Raw genomic sequence first — 18,880 nt, forward strand, 5'->3', positions numbered from 1 at the left:
CCTAGTCAGAAGCCGACAGATCTTTAAGGTGTCACCGAAAACAAAATAAAAGAACAAAATTTACGACATGGACATTTAGGATGTTATTTTCCACAGTAATGTGGCGCCCAGCAAATCAATTGTATTTCATGAGGGAAGACGGGAGACTTCTAGTAAGATTTCATTATTCACAGGTTACCCTCGATTATTTCTCCTATTGTCATGCAACTGTCTCCAACGCCTTCACAAATCAAGCCCCTTGTCACTCAAGTTCTTGCATTCAGTTAAATCTCAAAGATTCGGGAAGACATGCTTCGTGGTTACCTCGTCTGAGACATCACCCCCACTTCCCGCAAAATCGTCTTGAGGAGGATTCAAATTATACTTAATCAGCCGTGACGAAATGATCAATCATTTCTTATTTTATATCTTGAATAAATAAGACGCTGTTGTGAAAGATGAGTGATTGGAATTGAGGGTTGATTTGAGATCCGAGTAAATAAGATCCCTCATCTCGTAAGATCCTTAGATAGACCTTATCGCTTCCTTCTATAATTAAAAGATGAAATCCTTGACAGGGCTTAAATTTCAGTGTCGGGCCATTAAACTAAAGACAGGACAAATCCAGTGGTCTTGAATTTTTTTATTTTTTTTATTATTTTTCAATTCAACATCTTTGTCTAAAAAAAAAAAAGATCTTCAAGTGTTGAGTCTGAGTCTCACAAACAGCTTTCAATTCTAGGCCTGGAATTACACGGGGGCAGCGAAGGCCATGGCCTTCATTGCCCCTGGTCTTGGCCTTATGGCCCTTTCAAAGGTTTCCAAGACAGACTTTAAAAAGTCCGAGTTCAGATGAAGAGAGTCTGATGTTTCTCATCTCTGTGAGAGGGTGTTTTGGACTAAGACACCAACACCAATTTGGTGGCTAAATTTTACTCACCGTCTCAGAGCAAAACTATTATTTGATAGCTTGCAGACAAGTCAACTTGTCTCATACCCAACAAAAATAGGGACAACTGTAATAGCTGAGCCTCTGTAAAAAACCGATGCATTTTTTTTATTTACAAGACAGACTTTAAAAAGTCTGAGTTCATATGATGAGAGTCTGATGTTTCTCATCTCTGTGAGAGGGTGTTTTGGACTAAGACACCAACATCAATCTGGTGGCTATAGATTTTACTCACAGTCTCAATAAAGTAAGACTATTATTTGCTCGCCTGGAGACAAGTCATGTCGTTTTATACACCAAAAATATAGGGCCAACTGTAACAGCCTAGCCACCGTGATAACCAAACAAGATAGCTTGCCCACGCTTTCCTTGAGCCATTATAGAAGCAAGGATTGGCAGGAAGGTGTGTTCCATTAGACAGGTTTTATCAAGGGAAAATTGCATCATCGGCAAAAAACTGATCGAAAACAAAAATCTTTATGGATATTTTCGTGTACACAAAACAAACTTGATTCCGCAGACTGTTGTTGTATCAATCTTAATTACTATTACGTCAAAGAATGATGTCATGATACAAATCACTACGGTATTGCCATTTGAAGTAGGAATTGGCAGGAAGGTGTGATCCATTAGATGGGTTTTGTGGGGAAATTGCATCATCGGCAAAAAAATTGAAGAAAAAAAAACACCCCAAAACGTGTGGATATTTTAGTGAGTACGCAAACTACATCTGGACTTGATTACACCATGGAGTACACAGACTGTTGATCAAAAGACTTGTATTGATAAACCTTAATTACTATCAGATCAAAAGTGTGATGCCTTGATACAAAATACTATGGTATTACTGACAACTAATCTTAAGATGAAACTAAAGCTGTGTTCGCACTGGATTAATTTTGGGTAACTTAACCATGACGCTGGGTAACATTCTGACGGGTTAACTTTCCCACCGTCCGCACTTGGATTTATTTGACTCGGGTAAACTAACCGAGACCATGGGTAAACTAACCGAGCTGACCCACTGCGTAACATTGGATTTCGATAATCACGAAAATCTTATTCTTCCGTGACAAAACATGTCAGCTTCTTTGGGTCATGGACGCATTGGACTTTCTGGCTCGGTTAAACTGACATGGTCAATCTTCCTGGGCACCTTTAGGCTCGGTTAAACTACCCAATCGGGTTGGGTAAGTTACCTGGGAGGAAAACTTCCTGGGCTGTTCGCGTTGGTCTTAAAATGGGTAAGTTACCCATTGGCTTGGTTAGTTTACCCAAATTAAGTCCAATGTCAACAGGGCTTTAGTATGTTATTTGAGCTTATATAAAATTATCTGTCCAAACTGCTTACCAACCAAAAGGACCTATGGTATAAATGCAAAAATAGTTAATGGCCTGACGTTTCGACCCAAGCAGAGTCTTTCTGGAAGGCTAAATGACAACACAACATCCATGTTATTTGTTGATACCCTTACATCAATCTGTGTATCCACTGTACACTCAGTATTTCTCTGAGTTCTGTGAACAAACAAAAACGAGTAGGCCACCTATGATCTTTCCTTGTAGTCCAAACAGCATCTTCAAAGAGCTCATTTAGGGTTTTTGACCAAACTAAGAATTTGGATGAAATGTTATTTTCTATAATAGTTCCATCAACCGAAACCCATGGTGTTTATTATGTAACAAGCACATGTCTAGTTAATATTGTTTTGATGGTTAGTTTGTTGTGTTACAGTACCTTCAATCCAGTCAGCTAGGGACAGAAGTGTCTTTTTTTGTTTGAAACATCATCAAATTAGAGGGATCACAGTTTTTATTTTAATTTTTTTTATTTCAATGTCATTTCCTCTTTGGATAGTATTCTAATTGCTGTTTATACTAACATTTTAATGGGTTTTTGATGATCATTTTGCTATTTTGCTTTTATTCCAGTCAGCCATGGACAACAAATGTCTCTGTTTCAGTCTGTCATCAAAATAGAGGGATCACTTTTTTTAATGTTTAAGGAAAGCAAAGAACCTTTCAACAGTGTCAGTTAGATACAGTGAATGCAGTATTTGTAGTGAAGCTAAAATCAAACTGTATAAATAGTATTTTTGTTGCTATTTTACCATCATTCCATGAAGTATCTCTCTTTTTTATCCTTCAACAAATTGGAGGGATCACGTTTTTTCTCTCTCCAAGGATTTGCTTTTGCTTTCTCCAACAAAACAAGTATTATCAAGCCAGTTTCATGAAACTATCCAATTAATTTGCACCGACTATACATGTTAAAAAAAATGCTTTAAAATTTCACTGAGAATCCATTCGTTGTTAAAAACCTAGAGGGAACAATTCCAGCTTCCTGGGAGATTTCATCAAAAAAAATACTATAAGCAGTGAGCGTTTGCCAGTCAAGATACAAACATCAGGGGGGACAATCAATAACAACTGTTTTTTTAACACATAAAATTTGCCACGGAAACATAAGCAGGGTACCAGTCGTACTATAGTAATGCCAGTCATATAATAGTATCGTACAATACTAAAGGCCCATTCACACGAGCGCTGCAAACGAGGGTCCCTGGTTAAGGGCGCCAGCCGTCTGTCACCTTTACCGCGTGCGATTTTTTAGCAAGCATTCACACGACACACACACATGTAAACATACGTCCCTCATTTGAGTAGGCTTGACTGCATGGACTAAAGTCTACAAGCGATTACAGTTAAAAGGAATAAAATAATACAATTTCATTGAAATCAATTTCATTTTAAGTCACATAAAATGTAGAATATTTTACAAACATTTGCGATAACGTAACTCTCATCCCGGCGGCCGGCGGGAAGGGGGTTACGTTTTCGAAGCTAAAAAAAGAAAAACACGATTCAAATAGCTATTTGGACGTTAAAAATGCTACATTGTTGAATGGAAATGCTTTATAGATTTGAAGTTATTGATGACACATACCAAATAATGAATTAAAACATCGAAAAGCTTAACCAAATGACGTATTCTGCTTCCGAATGAACGATGTTTTTGCTTCAAGGTTTGAGCTTGTCTTGAAATTCAGCGATCCAGCAACGTCGAGTCATGTTCGAGTCGAAGAAAAACACAAAATTCCACGATTCAAATAGAGTTTTTGACGTTAAAAACGCTACATTGTTGAATGAAAATGTTTTGTAGATATGGAATTATTGATGAGACATAACAAATGGTGAATCAAAACATCAAAAAGCTTTGCCAAAAGACGTATTCTGCTCCCGATTGAACGATGTTTTTGCTTCAAGGTTTGGACTGGTCTAGCATCCGGCCACAAAACCCACCAGCCAAACGATCGTTGTCCAGCGTTGAGCAGATATACATCACGTGTATGTACATGTACATGTATATGCATGCTATAGTTCGCCCATTTCTTCCTCCATAGTTCTACACGTGTCAACGCAGCGGTCCCTCGTTACGATCGCAGGCATTCGGTTCAGACGATGGCTCCCCATGATTATAACGTCGATGCGATTTTTTGGAGGAGGTCTCGATCTGTGTTATGAACAACACGGGACCCAGGTAATTTCGTAACATACATAGCATTCACACGACGTGGATTTGCGATTTTATAACATCGATGTTATGAAATCCCACGGGACCCTCATTTGCAGCGCTCGTGTGAATGGGCCTTAAGTTCTGTTTGGCAGGTCTGATTATACCATACGCAGCAGCATTTGTTTGCTAAGCAAACTTGTTTGTGCTCAACAGTTTTATAACTTACCATTTAGCCCTGTTGTGACTGCATCCAAATTTATTATGAAATACTTTTGACTATAAGTTGACTTTACAGTCCAATTGAAAAAATGTCCAATTGGAAACAATGCCCGATTGATAACATAGGCAAACAAAATTTTATTGAGTTAAGTAAATTAACTTGCAAACTTGCTTAGCAAGGACGAATTACCAGTCAAATTGACATGTGATGTATACTAGTTTAGACTCTAACTCTGGCTTAGTAAATGAAATTTGTTAGCACTTTAAAGCAGCTGTGTGCAATTTGGTTCGGGTGAAGCTAACTATACCTCCACAGCTTGGAGCGGAGACTAATTGGGTGTCTGGATTTAAGTTCCCATGTAGCAATTTGGCAAGCGGGTTGGCAAGTAATCATGTTATGTGCTCCTGTCTGCTTAAGGCAATGCAATAAGACCATCGGATCCAGGCAAGAAGGGGGGCAAAAAAGAGAGAGAGAGAGAGGGGAATTCTCAGAGAACTTACAAAATGTAACGGCAACATTTCTAATTACATCAGGGAGGCTAGAGGCAACTTGAAAACTGTTTCTGAGTAGTAATTTATGAATTTGAGCACGGAACACGGCGCAAGAATTCAATTTGGACCGCATACCGTTGCACCTGATCATGTTCAAACTACTCTTGTCAATCTGTAAGAAATGAAAATTGAAGGTGATCTTACTTGACACAGGTCTTGGTCAAAATAAATCATAATGGCGCTACCTTTTGTGAAAATGTATGAGTTTAAAGCACAAAGCAAAAGGCAAAACCGGCACCCATCCTCATTTATCCCTAATGCAATAACACACCACAGTCTCACTTACTTTCAAACGTTTTACAACTTTAATTGTATATATTTGGCTTGAAGTAACACCATGTTTGTATCTACTTGCCAGGTAGAGTTTGTTCTTAGAGAACTGTCTTGCTTTATTCTGTTCTCCCCATTACTCGTAACCAAGTTAGGTTTTATGCTAATAATTATTTTGAGTAACATACCGGTTAGTTTCATTGATTAAATCTCCATTTGTATAGGAGTACAACAATCGAACGGTTCGGCAAAACCAAAGGGATACTTTGCCTTTGAAATAATCCATAAAATGTTTTAACTAAGCCCTATTTATGTCAGAATGTTTGAGTTTGATAATTGCGGGGAAGGGTGTATCATTTAAGGGTGGTTTGAACCAAGGAATATGTATAGAGAAAAAAGAAAAAGAAAAAAATACACAATTGATTTCCAATCATGTAGGGAATAAAATGACAGGATTTGCAGGCCTGGGATTTGTTGATAACAATAACAGCAACAGCAACAGCAACAGCAACAGCAACAGCAACAGCAACAGCAACAGCAACAGCAACAGCAACAGCAACAGCAACAGCAACAGCAACAGCAACAGCAACAGCAACAGCAACAGCAACAGCAACAGCAACAGCAACAGCAACAGCAACAGCAACAGCAACAGCAACAGCAACAGCAACAGCAACAGCAACAGCAACAGCAACAGCAACAGCAACAGCAACAGCAACAGCAACAGCAACAGCAACAGCAACAGCAACAGCAACAGCAACAGCAACAGCAACAGCAACAGCAACAGCAACAGCAACAGCAACAGCAACAGCAACAGCAACAGCAACAGCAACAGCAACAGCAACAGCAACAGCAACAGCAACAGCAACAGCAACAGCAACAGCAACAGCAACAGCAACAGCAACAGCAACAGCAACAGCAACAGCAACAGCAACAGCAACAGCAACAGCAACAGCAACAGCAACAGCAACAGCAACAGCAACAGCAACAGCAACAGCAACAGCAACAGCAACAGCAACAGCAACAACAACAACAACAACAACAACAACAACAACAACAATAATAATAATAATAATAATAATAATAATAATAATAATAATAATAATAATAATAATAATATAGCACCTTTATGATGGTTTACAAGGTGCTACGGCGCATACAGCAGCCACAGCCAGGAACACCGGGGCAAACCCCTTCTCTTTTCGATTAGTGCACTGGGTTCTTTTACATGCGTTACACAACACATGGGACCAACGGCTTTACGTCCCATCCAAAGGACGAAGCATTGGTTAAGTGTCTTACTTTATAAGGACACAAGTGTCACGCCTTGGGATATGAACCCACACTCTGCTGATCAGGAACACCAGAGTTTGAATTCGGTGATCGTAACCCCTCGGCCACGACACTTCCACACAATTAGCAGCTAATATAAATTACTCCAAACAAACACATACTTTGAATACTCTATTAAGTGACATCATGAGGAACAAATGTGCACTCTCAGAGAGTGATAAAGTTAGCTCTAATTAAATCCAGTTAAATACACTGGACACTATTGGTAATTGTCATAGACCAGTCTTCTCACTTGGTGTATCTCAACATATGCATAACAGTTGCAAGATAATAATGAAAAAAAAACACCCTTGTCAGATGCTTGATTTCAAGACCTCAAATTCTAAATCAGAGGTCTCGAAAACAAATTCGTGGAAAATTACTTCTTTCCCAAAAACTACATTACTTCAGAGGGAGCCGTTTCTCACAATGTGTTTTACTATCAACCTCTCCCCATTACTCGTTCCCAAGTAAGGTTTTATGCTAAAAATTATTTTGAGTAATTACCAATAGTGTCCACTGCCTTTAAACAAAAGCATCCTAGGTTTCCCCCTAAATGCTCGCCATCATTGCTATGTACAACCCGATACCCAATCTGCATTGTATTTACCCAGTCAGAGGCCCTAGTGACGTAGACGTTTCCATGCCAACTTAATGAATTTGGGTTAAGTTGATAGAAAATATTCCTTAGTCAATTTTTTTTTTTTTTTGCTTCTCTCTCTGTGTGGTTAGTTGAAGTGAGAGAGGACAAGTTTTCGTTGTGAATTTCTAATGGGGACCTGGTTCGCATATTTAAGTACTCGGATGGGTTAGGTTTAGCGTCAAATGCGTGAATCGTCTTTAGTGTTGTATCTCAGGGCAGGTGTTTAAATATGTGCAGTGCAAACATTACATTCATGTTAATAATAATGTAGGCTATGTTAAGGTCACTGTATGAGAGCCAGTGTTGTAGCCACGGTGGGCGGTGGTGGGCGGGGGTGCCCAGGCCTCACAATTTTTGCCCAGCATTCAGAGCAAAGTACATTTAACACCCAGCACAAATTTGATCTGAGACACTGATAAGGAGTATAAAATGTCACAGAGAAAGAACCTACCGTCAGAAGGCCATCTAATTCCTTTCATGGCCCATTACTAAAACAGTTTGGAAACCTGGCATCATGCCTAAAGCTTGCACCCCATTTTTAAACATAAATAATTTGGTTGATCCACTCGCTCTTGGTGGACTTGCCCACCATTAAAATTAGTCTAGCTACAACCCTGATGAGAGCACAAAGCAGTACTCAGCAAAACGAGTCTCTCTTGTCCAGTCTGTATGTACAATGTATGTACAATTTTGACAGCCAAGAATCCATTTTGTCTTGTAAATAACTTGAAATAATATTTACTTTTCTTGGAACCTAAGTTTAAAAAAAAAATTGTTTGAAGGAACATTACAGAATTGGTAATTCGGTTGTTTTAATCCTAGATATAAATGTAGATGTATACAATATGATGTCCTGTCTATGAAAATTTCATTTTAAAGGGAGGTTGCTATTTTGAGATACTGCTGTAAACCCGGAGAGAATTTGTCATTGTCACAAAACAGCCTGAACAAAAAAAATGTGTATCCATGTTTAAAGTGACCCTTGCTGCGCATACTAATAGGAAAACAATATTAACATGAGCAGGAAAAGTAGAGACAAAAGAGAAAGACAATTTCAAATTAGGTCAATGAAGTATTGACATAAGCTGTTGCGCACAATTGTAGCTGACAAGGCAACAATTAGCTTTTTTTTTAAATGCACTCAATTTTTTGAGGCTGTACATACACAATTGATTTTTCTTTTTAAAGCCATTGGACACTTTCGGTAAACAGTATTGTCCAAGGCCCACACTTTGTGTATCACAACTTATATAAAATAACAAACCTGTGAAAATTTAGGTTCAATCGGTCATCGGAGTTGGGAGAAAATAACAGGGAAACCCACTCCTGTTTCCGCACGTTTCGCCGTGTCATGACATGTGTTTAAAATAAATCCGTAATTCTCGCTATCGAGAATTGATATTGTTTTAATGTTTTCTCAAAAAGTAAAGCATTTCATGGAATAATATTTCAAGAGAAGTCTTTCACCATTACCTTCTGTAAACCCTGTAAATTATTTGTAAATCTGTGAGTTTTTTTGTGTTCTGTACCAAAAGTGTCCAATGGCTTTAATACTCAGATAATAATAATAATAAATCATTTGTAAATATAGTCAGTAGATAATTTTTAAAATTTTTATTTCAGGGGGGGGGGGGGTTCAAAAGAAAATCATAAAAGCTTGTTGCGTACAATTGCAGCTGACAAGACAACAATTAGCCTGTTAAAAAAAACGCACTCAATTTTTTCAAAGTGTTTGGAGGCAGTGCATACACAATTCATGTACCTCTTAATTCCTTTGCAAACATTGCTATTATTAAAAGGGCATCCTCGCGTAACCTAGCAACTGTTACCCAGCAGCCAACGGGTTGCTTGATAACAATAACTTATTGTAATTAGTCCGATGTATAAATAGACTTTTGTGAGCAACAACATAGTGCCTTTTAATAGGTTGTTTTAGCAGTAGCCAACTTGTATACACAAGGGCCCAATTATTCTGCATAACAATTAGCTCAGCACAACAAAATTATGCTTACCGAAATAAGGTTATCAGCCGAACTACCATATTGTGTGTACAATTTGTGACCATCAATATCCTGCTTATTTCTGCTAAGCAGTGAAGTGTAAAGAATTTTTTTTCTGCTCTTAAAAACCAGCTACATGAGCCTAATTTCATAGAACTGCTTCCCAGCACAAAACGTAGCTGAGCACAATTAAAATATGCTTACAATCAGCATACCATTACCAGCAAAAATACCATTCTATATACGCATGCTGTGGCTGGTATCCTGATTTCTAATATTTTTTGCTTAGCAGAAACCTGTGATACTTAAAATTGGACTGTGGTTCTCCAACTGTCTCCAAGTGGTTCTCAATATGCTTAACACTTGAGGATGCTTAAAGACACTGGACACTATTGGTAATTGTCAAAGACTAGTCTTCTCACTTGGTGTATCTCAACATTACGATTATGCATAAAACAACAAGCCTGTGAAAATTTTGTCGAAGTTGCAAGATAATAATGAAAGAATTAACACCCTATAGAATGGTACCCTTGTCACACGAAGTTGTGTGCTTTCAGATACTTGATTTCGAGACCTCAAATTCTAAATCTGAGGTCTCGAAATCAAATTCGTGGAAAACTACTTCTTGCTCGAAAACTAAAGGGAGCCGTTTCTCACGATGTTTTATACTATCAACCCCCCATCACTTGTCACCAAGAAAGGTTTTATGCTAATAATTATTTTGAGTAATTACCAATAGTGTCCACTGCCTTTTACACTGGAGGATATTTAAACAATCACATGAGAACTTAAGACTGTCCTAAATTACTACTAACATAAATTGTTGACCTTTGACATAGCAGTTTGAAGAAGGCCGATTTGACCACACGATTTGTTAGGATGTGGGGACCTCAATAAACATGATAACAATGTCAATATTTTCACAGGACTTGGTACTATGGGTTTGGTGTACGGGTAAACCAAATACAATTCATTATCCCCGATGTCAATTTAACATCTATAGAGCTTTTTATGTACATGATGTTATTTTAGTAGGGCGCCCTCATTTAAGTGATGTTAAAAGGTGGTTGTTCATTGGCTAATCAAGTCTGCCGCGTATACACATCTTTACGTTTTTATTGTTTCATCGTGGTTTTTCCTCTAGAATGGTGGCTGAATGATGTAAATGCAATATTGTCTATAACATTGTTGCCCTACCTTCTGCTTAAACATTAAAGGCACTGGACACTATTGGTAATTGTCAAAGACCGGTCTTCTCATTTGGTGTATCTCAACATATGCATAAAATAACAAACCTGTAAAAATTTGAGCTCGATTGGTCATGGGAGTTGCACGATAACTATGAAAGAAAAAAAACACCCTTGTCACATGAAATTGTGTGCTTTTAAATGCTTGATTTCGAGACCTCAAATTCTAAACTTGAGGGCTCGAAATCAAATTTGTGGAAAATTACTTCTTTCTCGAAAACTACTTCACTTCAGAGGGAGCCGTTTCTCACAATGTTTTGTACTATCAACCTCTCCCCATTACTCGTTGCCATTACTATACGGTAATTACCAATAGTGTCCACTGCCTTAAAACACAGACTTCGAACTGCCTCTAGCTACCAGGCAAGCTCCCTGGTTTAGTGGTAAAACATTTGCTCTAGAATGGCAAAGGTCGGGGGTTGCAATCCAACCTGAGTTTAACCGCTATGGATTTTTTCACCGGACTCGGGTAAAGTACTGAGTACACATCAGCCGATGGGTAAAACCAAATATTATTCATCATCCTCGGTGCAAATTTAACATCTATTACATGTACATTGTTGTGGTACCCGCTGCTAAAACTTAAAATTCAAGGAACTGGGCATTGGGCAACCTCAGTGGTCTAGTGGTGAGACATCTGATCTAGAGTGGCAAAGGTCCTGGGTTCGAACCCCACCTGAGCCTATGGGTTTGTTCACTGGACGCCGGGAAAGTATTGGGTATACAGTGCTTTACACAAAACGGTTTATGGGTAGTCTTAATGAGTACCAATTAATATTCTTTATCCCCCCCCCCCAACTTCAATGCAAATTTAACATAATATCAATACTTTTGCCATGGTCGGACTGAAATTTGTCGCCTTACTGGTTCCAGTGAAACACTGTATCAGATGTTTTTTCCTAAAGGGAAACGGAACCTGTTGTTGTTATCATCAGCTTTGACCGACAGTCAACCCGCAAAGGCTGTAGGACAGGTTCACTGGACAACGCTAGACCACTACTCTCTGTATATATGCTCTCTCAGCATAATTCCATTTCACAATGGAATACACTGCTCCAATTTAATTTGATTCTAACTGCCCTCTATGAGAGAGTGAGAGAGCCCATGGCTAGGGACTTAAAGACACTGGGGTGGATTTCACGACGAGTTAAGACTTATCTCGAATTAGAATGCTCGTCCTAACTTAGGACTAGCCTTAATTTTTTAATATCTCCTAGGACAATCGATCCCTGGACACATTTGGTAGTTGTCGAAGACCAGTCTTCTTACTTGGTGTATCACAATTGTAGGCATACAATAACAAACCTGTGTAAATTTTTACTCAATTGATCATCGAAGTTGCAAGAGAATATTGAAAGAAAAACACCGTTGCATTATTTTGTGTGCTTTCAGTTGCATACACATGTAATAAAATGAGGCTGCTGCTGGAATCTTTTAATATTTGAGTGAGAAATTACTTCTTTCTCAAAAACTACGTTACTTCAGGGGGAGCAGTTTCTCACAATGTTTTATATTATTCACAGCTCTCCATTGCTCATTACCACGTAAGCTTTTGTGCTAAAAATTATGTTTAGTGATTACCAATAGTGTCCAGTGCCTTCAATGAGATGTGTGTTTTAGAGTTGGGTGACCAGCCAGGAGAAGAGTACCAGTGACTTGACTGTATTGTTTGACCCACACGAAGGCTTGGATTGTAATATTTAGTGCATGGAAAATGAGAAGGAAAAATTATTCGGAAAAGTACAAGGCCATTCTCATTTTGCAAAGGGCAATTCCACTGTAAAATCTTCAGGGCTATGGGAGACTTCTGAAGGCCAAGACATGGGCAAGGCAACAGAAGCCAAGGCCTCCAAGTATCTCCAGCTGCAGATTTCACCAAACTCTTCCTAGCTTAGGATTATTCTTAGGACGAGTTCAGTTCCGTATCCGAAGACGTTGGGACGCCTTGAACCTGTCCTAAGTTAGGACGAGTTACCCTGCCTAACTCGAAACAGGATTAATCCTAGGGTTTCGTGAAATCGGCTGCTGGCCTGGAAAAGGAAGGACAAATTTATCCAATCAATCTCAAACTAGGACAAGAATATTCTCAAGCTTAACATGTAGCAACAACAAAAATGTTTTCATGACGACGAGAAGACGTTCTCATTTAGCCAATAAATTAAAGAAGGACCTACGTGCAGTAGTTACAAGTTGATCACCGACCGACTTGGTTAAAGGAACTGGACATATTTGGTAATTTCCAAAGACCAGTATTCTCACTCGTTGTATCCAAACATATGCATCAAATAACAAATCTGTTCCAAATAATGAAAGAGAGAATACCCTTGCTGCAAAAATGTGTGCACTTTCAGATGCCTGATAAAAGGCTTTAGACCTGAAATTCGTTCTCAGATTTAGAATGTTTTAGTGAGAAACTACCTCTTTCTAAAAGTTACATTACTTCAGAGGGAGCCGTTTCTCACAAAGTTGTGTACTATCAACAGCTCTCCATTGCTTGTTACCAAGTAAGTTTTTGTGATAATATGTATTTTGAGTAATTACAAATAGTGTCCACTGCCTTAAAGCAATCGCACAACATCGGTAAACAGTAAGGCCCACACTTTGTGTATCACAACTTACATATAGAATAACAAACCTGTGAAAATTTAGGCTCAATCGGTCATAATAGTCGGGAGAAACTAATGGGAAAACCCACCCTTGTTTTCCCACGTTTTGCCATGACATGTGTTTAAAATAAATCTGTTATTCTCAATATCGAGAAGTGATAATTGTTTTAATGTTTTCTCAAAAAGTAAAGCATTTCATGGAATAATGTTTGAAGGGAAGTCTTTCACCATTACCTTCTGTAAACCCTGTCAGTAACTTGTAAATCTGTGAACTTTTAATTTTTGTTCTGTTCAGATAGTGTCCACTGCCTTAGGCTGTATTTTTGCTGCTGATGATGAAAGACAATTTTAACAAATCAACAGCAAATAACTTAATTTTGAGCCCAAAACTCCATTACACGCAGAAGATTTCATACTTAACGGTGAATTTAAACGTGCTATCATTTAGGTTCAGATGCCCTCCAGTCATCAAGTCGAGACAACAAGCTCATGTTTTACACGTGTTTTATCAGTCGCGTTGCCTAACTTTCTTTGTTGTGTTTTTTTGTTTGACAAGCATACTTGGTCCACTTTGGTCGGAAATCGCCCATTAGTTCTTTTGTTGTCTGGGAAAACTAATTTGCTCCTTCACAATTTTAAGTAAGGGGAAACCCCCAGTCAGTTTTTTATAAACTGGGGGCAGGGCTGGGGAGGTTTGCATAGAGGGAGGAAATAGCACGTTGATATTAACCGTTAACATGTACTGTAAGTTAAAGGTAAGAATAAATTCGAATCAAATTTATTGAGTAGGAAAGTACACTAAGATTGGGTAGTCTACTCAGAACTATAAAGGTAATTGAACGCAATTTCATACATGTAGTGGTAAACAAAAAAAATGCATACAAATTTTATACATTGGAAAAATTGTGTCCAATTACAAAAAAGGAACGATTTACTGAGAAAACGAGTGTTTCATTTTGCCAAACAAAATAATGACAGCATTTGATCAGCGAACCCCAACTACCAGGAGCTCCAATAATTATGTGAAAGGAGTTTTACAAAATCCATACAAGACAGTATCTTCCTGTCAGGAAGCGTAAGGAGGCTTGGACATTTTGTCAGTTGTTGGATGGGGGGGGGGGGCACATTGTAAATATTTTGATGACATCTCTTTATCAATAAACCCCATTTAACAGGATCTCCAATTATATGCAAAAGCAGTATACAAAATCAATACAAATTGCACTAAGGACCGAGACTAAAATGTAAAAACAACAAGAACATCTGGCAAGTACATTTGTAGATTTGGTTAAGTGGTCAAACAATAAACATTCAGCTGTTCCGTATATCATCTATAAATGAACGTTAAAAGATTGACAAAACGGTTGACATGCACTATTTTTACTTTCTGCCCTTGCGCTATGTTCCTAACCTGACTGCAAGATCAAAAATTAATATCCTACATTCACCGCAGATAATTCCTTACTTTCCAAATAATCCAGCTGCTGTTTTCAAAAGCCTCAAAACAAAGCCTCTCAAGGCACTGATTGTGGGAGGTGAATGAACGTTAGAGCCGTAATCCTTCCCCTCCCTATCTCTGTTCCAACACGGGCCCAATTTCATAGAGCTGCTAAGCACACAAATTTGCTTAGCGTGAAATTTTAATCCTGATAAAAAACAGGATTGCCAAACAAATTTCCACATGATTTTCAGGATAAGCAAACAACAGCTGAATACCAGTAACGAGCAATATGCAACAAATGAAGATTTGGATAATCCTGATTTTATCAAGGAAGAAAGTTCATGCTAAGCATGTTTTTGTGCTTAGCATCTCTATGAAATTGGGCCCAGGTATTAAATCCTCCTTGTCCCAAACAGTGTTACCTGATCTCATACCATGACAAATAAACTTGAACACACCTCACAAAGGCTTTAAAGACACTGGACCCGTTTGGTAATTGTCAAAGACTAGTCTTCTCACTTCTTGGTGTATCCCAAAATTCACAAAATAACAAACCTGTACAAATTTGGGCTCAATTGGTCGTCGAATTTGCAAGAGAATAATGAAAGAAAAACATCCTTGTAGCATTTCTTTGTGTGCTTTCAGATGCATTATAAAAGGCTTCAGCTGGAAGTATTTTATTATTTGAATGGAAAATTACCTCTTTCTCAAAAACTACGTTACTTCAGAGGGAGCCTTTTCCCACAATGTTTTACACTAACAACAGCCACTCCATTGCTTGTTACCAAGAAGTTTTTATGCTAACAGTTATTTTGAGTAATTACCAATAGTGTCCAGTGCCTTTAACTTATGATTTTGTTTTCTTCCCGTTCTGTTTCTTTCGTTTCGCCACCTCGCCCCCTGATACTGATTATAGTCATTCAGTAGGCGACCCCCTCGACAGTCTTTTTTTCAGAACGGTTGCGAGGGTCATGTGTGAAGACACGACGTTGCCGTTGGCCATAATCTTTTGATCACTTTTTGTTAACGCCGAAGTGGTTCACGATGTGATTTCATTTTACCTGCAGTTCCCCTTGAGCAATTGATTTTCATTAAGATGTTTGTCTCTATTCTATGCTGTCGTCAAAAGTTCCCCTGGTCTACTATCCCCCTTTTTTCTAAAAGCATGTTTAAAGGCACCGGACACCTTTGGTTGTTGTCAAAGACCAATTTTATCACTTAGTGTATCTCAACATATGCATAAAACAAACCTGTGGGGAAAATGGGAGCTCAATTGTTCATTGAAGCTGCGAGATAATAATGAAAGAAAGAAAAACCTTGTCGCGCAAGTTGTGTGCTTTCATGCTTGAATTTGAGCCCTCAGCTGAGGTCTTGAGTTCAATTCAAATATTTTAGTGAGAAATTACTTCTTTCTCAAAAACTACGTTCCTTCAGTTCACAGAGCAATTGTTTAAAGTTGTGTCAATTCGTTGTGCCAACTAAAATAGTTTTGCCTCCTTAGAAGACATTTGTGACATTGTTTTACTCATTTCTAAAAAACACTACAGCACATCAGCAAGTGATATTTTAACAGAAGTTTTCTATCATCATTATCTTCAAACAGTTTAGTGTAATGTAGTTTAACAAATTAAATGTAAATCTGTAGACTTTTATGTTAAAGTGTTTCATATAAAAAGTACCCTATAACTCTTTAAGTCCTTGAGCTGTTTTCACGGCTGGCTATTTTGTTAATTTTTGCTCTTCTTACGCTTAGCAGAGATTTGTTAAGGAATATTTGCTGCTTATGATAAGCATCTGTATGAAATCGTGCCCTTAATTCAGATTATCCCTCTAGATTAGCCTTGGCCAAAATTCATGCTTAGGTACATCAATCCATCAATCAGACATGTTCATAAAGTATTAGTGGATTAGACTTAATTTTATTTAATTTATCTACTGGAGACAATTTTTCACTTCATTGCAAACTGTGTGTAAATAAATAATCTATAATAAGATTACCACACCGAGTAACTACCGGTAAGCACCAATTGTACTTATAACAGAATAAAGATAACCAGCCGAACGACCAAGTCATTGTGTACACGCTGTAACTGGTTACCCGTAACGCTAAACCAAGCCTGAAATTACAGGCAGGCCACGGAAGCAATGGCCTCTGGTGCCCCTGATCTTGGCCTTGGTGCCTTCAAAAAGTTCACATTGAATTAAAAACAAAATCGTTGCCAAATCAAAATGGCCTTGCCCTTTTTTTTAACATAATTCAAAGATGAAATTCCTATCCTTTGTTGATGTGATCTACCTTACATCATGTATATCCTTCCTTTTTCCCCTTTCCTAATCACGACCATCAACATTCCATTTTATTCCGGATCACTACTCTGGGTTCCATTTGGAGGTATATCCGCGACTGATCGGCGATCCAAATCTTTTCACCTCCGATACAAATCTTCCCTTGAGGTTAAATTCTTCATGATTACGTGTCACTTGACATGAACTGCATTTCTGTAGCTCTGTACTTCTACGCAGAATTGCATATCAGTAGTTCTACGTTTCTACAACTCGTGGTTTAGAGAGGTTAAGAGCACCAGACTCAAGCTCTGGTGTTCATTATCAGCATGAGGGTTCCAGCCGGTCTTGATACTAGTGTCCTTATTAAAGGCACTGGACACTATTGGTAATTACTCAAAATAGTTTTCAGCATAAAAACTTACTTGGTAACGAGCAATGGAGAGCTGTTGATAGTATTAAACATTGTGAGAAACGGCTTCATCTGAATAACGTAGTTTTCGAGAACTTCAAAGTAATTTTCAACGGAAATTTGTTTTTGAGACCTCAGATTTAGAGGTGTCGAAATCAAGCATCTGAAAGCACACGACTTCGGCAACCAATTGAGCTAAGATTTTCACAGGTTTGTTATTTTATGCATATGTTGAGATCCACCAAGTGAGAAGACTGGTCTTTCAAAATTACCAATAGTGTCTAGTGTCTTTAAGGCAAACATGGGATGAGAGAAAAGGCAAACATGGGATGAGAGAAAAATGGTCCTCATTGGGATTTGAACCCAAGACCCCTGACACTCCAGGCAGAGGCTCTACCAACTGAGCTATAAGGCACAGTGGTTATACCAAGACCGTTTGATATTTCTCTCATTCCATGTTTGGTTTTTAAACTTATGGTGATTTATAGGCACCATACCAAATCATTTTGTGTTTCTTATAAAGGCAATCACAAAGGCAAATAAATTTGTACACTTATCGGTGTTTCTGCCAGTGGCTGCTGACTGCGCTGCAGCACCTTTTTTCAAATGCATCGAGTACTTGTACATCTATGTTGACTGGAGATTTTGTGGAGTCAACATAAAATGGCTGACCGTGTTAGGTCCTGACGTATCAGGAAAACCACACATTTTCAAGGCATATTTGTGTGGATCCTTACACTTTCTACTTTTGAAACATCTTTCTAACCATATCGATTTCATAACAAACGGTTTCAAATGCTTTTCCTGGACCAACTCGACCACTCAAAGGCAACGTGTCCCTTTAAAGTGTGCATAGGTTATATAACCCATCTTAAAAAGTGTCTCTCTTTGTTGAAGCACCTGATGAGCACCTTATCGGTGGATGTGCACTATCGGACTCCGATATTATTATTGCTATGAAAATGGCCTTTTAACCTCAAAAAACAACAATTTCTTTCAACCAGAACATCCCCCCATATAAATGTTTTTCATAACATTTCCTCAACTCTGAAGGATACATTGTTTTTAGCACGTATGTTACTAAAGGATAAAGTGTATTTTAGTAACAACATTTCCTCCTTCATTGTTTTCTTCTTTCTTTCAATCACGTCAATAGATCACTTAAAGCAACACCTTGCCTTGGATCGGACGAGTTGGTCTATGAAAAGCGTTTGAAACCGTTTGTAATAAAATGCATATGGTTATAAAGATGTTTTAAAAGTAGAATATAATGATCCACACTCAAGTATCACTCAAAATTGCACAGTTTTTCTTTTAAATCGCAAACTAACAGGGTCGGCCTTTTATGGGAGTCAAAAATTTGACTCCCTTAAATGGCCGACCGTGTTAGTCGCTGAGGTAAAAAGAAAACCACGCGATTTCGAGGCATGTTT

The 18,880-nt window shown here is 38.2% G+C and overlaps 1 protein-coding gene across 3 annotated transcripts in view; it reads right to left on the reverse strand.

The window, feature by feature from the left end:
• Positions 1-18,880, reverse strand: part of LOC139952853 (NACHT domain- and WD repeat-containing protein 1-like) — a 156,020-nt gene that overhangs the window by 61,617 nt on the left and 75,523 nt on the right. The gene's annotated exons all lie outside the window — the stretch shown is intronic.

The sequence above is a fragment of the Asterias amurensis genome, chromosome 21 (genome assembly GCF_032118995.1).
Source record: "Asterias amurensis chromosome 21, ASM3211899v1".
Taxonomy (NCBI): Eukaryota; Metazoa; Echinodermata; class Asteroidea; order Forcipulatida; family Asteriidae; genus Asterias; species Asterias amurensis.